The 6,000-nt window shown below is 38.3% G+C and overlaps 1 long non-coding RNA gene across 1 annotated transcript in view; it reads right to left on the reverse strand.

Moving 5' to 3' along the window:
- Positions 1–752, reverse strand: part of LOC139797647 (uncharacterized) — a 51,188-nt gene extending 50,436 nt beyond the window's left edge. The window contains exon 1 of the long non-coding RNA XR_011726536.1: positions 652–752. This is a non-coding gene — a long non-coding RNA (uncharacterized lncRNA). The remainder of the gene's footprint in view (positions 1–651) is intronic.
- Positions 753–6,000: the final 5,248 nt, after the last annotated feature.

The following is a 6,000-nucleotide window of genomic DNA, read 5'->3' on the forward strand; positions in this document are numbered from 1 at the left end:
TGATGTTTCTCTGTTTTGTTTCCTGTACATCAACTATGACAGCACTTAAGTAAAGTTGATAGGAGAATAGATGCTTTTTTAACCCCAGAGTCATGCTGCTAGGCTCAAATTATTACAGAGAAAATAATTTTTAATTATTTTTTTATCAACTGTCATAGAACAGTTTCAGAAAGTCCTTAAATGCAGGTATTTAAATATCTACAGGCACACAACTATTTCTAGTGGCATAGACATGTTTTGAAAGAATGTAGGAAGTTAACTCTATTTCATTGCAGGGTATTTAAAATACAGTTAATATTTGTAATGAAACCCGCTCCTTTGATTAATTTTGGTACTGGCTTGGATTTAAGTGTGCTTACACTGCCAGAAAGAAATACTCTTGACTCTTCCTTTCATTTCAGGAGTGTGCTTCCTTTCATTTCTAAAGTTAGAGAAATTGTTCAGTTACTGAAAATACCAAGACAGATGCTGATCTATATTCAGATCTTTGCTCTTCTATTCTTCTTATTACTGTAGCAAGAACATGTAATTAATAAAACTGCCAAGTAAAATAGTCACCCACAGTCCTTAAACCAAATAAATTCACCATCGGCATGAAAAATTCTTCAGCAAAATTACATGAGAAGTAGTAATTATTTGAAATGTACTTACTGTTCCTGCAGTTCCTTAGTTTAATGAATACATTTCAAACATCAATGGCACACTCAGAGATTGACTTGAGCTTTCTCTTTGTGTAGCTTTGTAGTTAATGGCAAATAGGACTTTAACCTTACCTCCCAAGATCTATATTACTTTTTTAACTGGTTAAATAAATGCCTGGTACAGTTTAACTGAGCAGTTCCATATTCTTCTTGTTTCAGCAACAATTTTGAAAGAGTTTACGTCTTCAGAAGTTTTTCCTGACCCACACCTGCCTTTAATTTTGGTACAAATCCTCTTAAATAGGTGAGGGACCAGGTCCAGATTAAGATATTCCTCTGCTTTTGTCAACTATTTCAATACTGCTTTATATTGAAAGCCAGTTTCTTGAACCAGTTCCTGTGTGTTTCAACAGTCACATCAGTGCAGCAGAAAGGATGGGAAAGGGCAGCAATGAGCATTGGGAACAGGGGGAGAGGGAGTTCCTTACATTGGAATTACCACCAAAAATTGTTAGAGATTACAGCTGTCATTTATAGCAGAAAAAGACTCAGTGTGAAAATATAAAAAGACTAGAGGAATGGTTTATTCACTAGAAGTACAGTAAGATATAAACAGCTCACATCAATGCACCTGTCCCCCACTTTTTGGCACACCATAAAATAAGAGATTATGTGTTTTTCTCTATATATTTTGTCTGATGGTGTGTGTGAGAGAACACAGGTATGCAAGAAGGCACTTGTTCTAGTCTCTTTTTTGCCTCCTGGTTATGGTTCTTGGCATGGGAAGTGAGCAGAAAAGCCTTGAAGCAGAAAGTGGAGGTGGCTACAAGTGTGTAAGGGGCTGGCAGATCTGGTCCTGTCAACAAACAAAGGAGACTTCTAGAAATAAGGACTTGGGTGGGGTTTTGATTTAAGTTACATATCTGGATAATTAAACTGAGAAAAAATATATTCATTTTGGGGAATGGAACTGTGACAGATTCTGTCAACTCTGATTCTATCTCTATAATTTTTGAGATACTGTTTTTAACAGAGATCTAAACTTACGTAATGGCCTAACCTCCCTTCCTTCTGCAGTCTGCATAATCCAAGCAGCTGCTCAGAAACACCAAGATCTCACTCTGGTTTTCCCAAATTGGTACTGGAAATATTTAGATTAGAATTATTTTCTGTAGGTTCCTGTGACAGCCTGATACGATTTTTACATTAACAGCTTTCTGAAGTTTTAATTATATGTCATTTATTTATGGTTACATTCATTTCTTTTTAAGTCTTGAAAGTAAGACATTGATTTAATTGGTTTTCCAGGAGTTGTTCAGTTCATTTGCTGTTGTTATGAGGCATGTATCATCTCCCATTTAATTAGTTTTGTTTGAGCACAAAAAATATTGTCTGTTTTTTTGTGGTAGCTCACATCCTTCTCTTATAGCTGCATTTGTGGCTACTGTAACCTTGTCTAGAGGACAGTTTTTAAGCATCAGTAGATTCTTCTGTAAATGTCTGTGTGAGGTTGCATGAATATGGCAGGGAAGAGCAATACAGCCTGCACTTCTTTTATGGTCTATTATTTAGTTTTAAAATAATTTATTTGATGTGTCATAGGCTTGGATAGATGCTGCAAGAATGCTCATGTGAGGAACAACTCTTCTCATTTGGCCCCCAACATTCCTGGATGCACCAGGCATCCATTGGAGGATGTGTCCTGTGCTGGTTGCCCTGCTTGGTGGAGACACACAAGGAGATCTCTCATGGCCACTGTCTCTCCAAAACAGACAGGACCCCACTATGATCCCAAAACTTGCTTAGGTTCTTTTCTACCCACTTACCTACTCTGAATCTCCCAGCTCTGCCCTGTCCTTTGTCAACATCTGCCAGGAGTAATGGACTTCTGCAGTAACAATCTTTTTGCTAGTGACCAAGCAAAGAGCTATTTCCATGAGCTGCTGAGCTGTCAGGAACTGTGGAAGGGTGGTCAGCCAAAAGAGTTGGGTGACAGTAAGAGCTTTGCTGGAGTGAATTCCTGGTGAAGCAACAGTTGCTTGAGGATATGTGAGCCAGCCCTGGGTGTGCTAGGTAGCAAATGGAGCTGCTGATTATTTGATCTTAGATTTTCCTTCCCATGTGGGCTAAACAGGCAGGCAGCCCTCTATAGGTGAGGTGAAACCTATTGGTGGAGTCACAAAATAAGCTTTTCTCACATCCGCTTTCCAGTTCCGTTTCCAGTGTGAGTGTATTATTGCTACTGCCCACTGGACTTAGTGAGGAATTTTCTAATTGCTTTTCATTTAACCAGCCCTTTACTGCTCTAGAAATTTCCTCAGCAATTTTGCTGGATGCTTTAATCATGCTTGCACTACCTATGCAGTCTTAGCAACACTGTACTATTTTATGGGAAGTCTATTAGCTCTGTTTCAGTTCTTTATATTGTCATGTTAATTATTTTTTCCAGAATTATACGTGTTTCCGTCTGTCAGCTCTTTGGAGAAGAGAATCCCATTTGATTAGCTCTTAGTCTTTTCTTTATTCATCAGCCACTCCTTGGTTTTTTTGTTTGGTTTATTTTGTTTTTTTCAATTTACAGAAAAAGAAATTATTCAGAAGTATTAAAGTCCATCTGAGTTAGATTCAGAGTCTAATGAGTGAAGACAGACTTTGTAATCCCTAGATAGAGGGACAAGGTAAAAGTAGCTGATAAATGCTGTATCATGTTCCTTAGTCACAGAATACAAAAAATAATTTTCTTTAAATGTGCTGCTATTATTATTAAGCTATTTAAAAACCAGAATCTTTTCTCCCAAGTTTGAGATGATACCTTCTGTTGGGTTATCATTTTATGTACTTATGCATGTATGAACCGCCAGTGACTATTCAATAAATCCATTTTTCTTGTCATTAATATTGGAAGATTTCCAACTTCCACTTGCATGCTTTATTTATGATCAAGTTCTTGCAATCAGAAATGTGATCTTTAATAAAATGAAATGTATGTGTCTGATGGAAAGAAGCATTAATCATGAAGAAAGCAACCAATACACATTTATTTCTTTTTGCCATATTGTCACATTGTATTTCTATAGGTTAATCATGATTTGCAAGTAATATGTAAACATATTTTCAGAGAAGTACTTTCCTTTAATGCACTCTGAGCCCAAATAGACAAGAGTATGTTAAATTCCCTCTCCTATTTGAAGAGCAGGGCATTCCAATGACTGTTTACCTCTGCTTTGCTTTTAGGTGTTTCTATTATCACCATAGTGAAATGATTCTAATTTTCTGTAATGTTATTGAAAGCTAAACCATTCTTTGTAATGATGATCAGTGCTCTCTTGAATCCATGTAAGTAAAATGCCTACATTCTATTTATTTGTGCTATTCCATCATATTTAAAAATCACCTCCTCCAAAACAACTGATCTGCAAGTTTTTTAGTAGCCTGCTTATGGCAACTTGGGCTGTTTATTTAGCAGTAGCCTCATTTTAGAGCTTATTCTTTTGGGAAAGAACATTTTCATACCACCAACCTGTCTGTTGGGTGAACGGTGCTGTAATTAAATCATATACATATGCATCACATAAAGCAAAACAAGTGCATTCATGGCAGAGCTGTGAGAGACAAGAACATGTGAATGAAAAATGACTGAAAAAATTGTCTGAATAGTTGCATTAATTTCTACAAGAATTAATTGCAGCTATCATTATATCCCTTCTGTATTCACTGTCACCAACAGCCACCAATCAGTTGAATCTCACAAGCCCACGAGTAAATGCAAAGTGACCTCCAGAGCCTTCTGTCTTAGGCTCAGTTTGCATTGCTGTAGACATCTGGCTACAGCTCCCTGTTCAAAAAGCAGAAAAAATGCAACAGGCTCAGTCACCTCTAGGTAGTGCAGCTCATCCCTCAAATCCTGAGCAGTTTGTTTTATCTGAAGAGGTGAAAATTTGACAAGGAACTGCTGTGTGTTTCTGAGGGAGTGTTGTCAGGCAGACACAGGCTTTCAGTGTGGATGTTTATGCCAGACACTGGGAGGATAAAACAGAGGTGTTCCCTTCACCTCTTCCTCCTGATTCTACAGTGTCTGCTGCATGAATTGTAACAATACCCCAGTACTGGATGAAGTTGCAGAACCACAGGCTAATCCTGGTGCTGGAGATCCTGCAGAGCTTTGTCACGGGGCTGGTTTTGATGTGCTGAGCACAAAGTCTGCTGAGTATGTCCAGAACTTTAGGCACAGGTGAGCCTGAAAGCTTAGAGGCCCCGAGGTTTTGATGACTGGGAAATTGTGTGTGGCTGTGGGCAATTGGTGACCTGAATTTTGAATTTGGATGCCTACAGTGGTAACTGGATCCTACATCCACTTGAATACCATCCTTAGGTCTCAATGAATTTGAACATTTTTTCAATGGGAAAAGCCCTAAGGACAAGACACCTGGTAGTTGTAAATTGGCATAGTACCACTGAGTGTATTGAAGCTCACATAATTTACAGTACCAGAGGATTTAGCTCTCTGTCTTCAGTTGTTGTCTAGAAGCATCTCACCATGTAGGAACCATATTCACCTCTGTTCTCACTCTGGGAGGTCTTGCTTTTGTTCTCTCATGATTTCTGTAGTTGTACCAATGCAGAATAGAGGTCACTGCCCCTTAGAAAAATAGTTTTTTGGACTGAAGTTACACAACAGAAATTCTGGCTGATGAGGCTCTTCTCTGAGCCGGGGGCTGTGTGTGAGTGAGGAGGGATTTGCAAAGCTATGGAGCTGGCTAGTGAGAATATCTGTGCCAGCTAAGAATCTTTCTCTTCCCTTCTTTTTATTTCTCTCTTCCTCACATTTATATTCTTCATCTCTTCCTGTCTTGCTTAGTTAAAGAGCTGTTCCTATTCAGCAGCCTGTTCAGGATCTATTCAGGACTGTCTCTTAGTCAAACACAGAACTGCAGACATAGCAGGACAAGCAGAGCTTTTGAATAACTGGTGGCTGAAAGGCACTGTTTGGCAGCTCTAATTGTACACAGAGTATTGCCCAGCTGCACTGCTCTATTTAAGGACTTGTCATTGCTAATACTTTATAAAGCTTTGTTTCCCTTGAAAATTTACTTAGGCTGATACCCAAAACTCAAAGTTTGTGCCACAATTTTAATTGAACTATGAAAATACTGCGAATCCCTGCTTCCTCTCAATCCTGACTGCAGTAAATTCCCTACAATTAAGAGAACTCCCAAGCAGTCTTCTCAAAAATGCTACTGAATATTGCTTCAAATTATGGACCAGAAGTTTTGCATGATTTTATGCTGTAGATGTACATTCAGGGGAAGAACTCTGGTGAAGTACCTAATTTACTTCAGAAAAAATCCCATAAAACTTT

This window comes from Heliangelus exortis, chromosome 6 (assembly GCF_036169615.1).
Source record: "Heliangelus exortis chromosome 6, bHelExo1.hap1, whole genome shotgun sequence".
NCBI lineage: Eukaryota > Metazoa > Chordata > Aves > Apodiformes > Trochilidae > Heliangelus > Heliangelus exortis.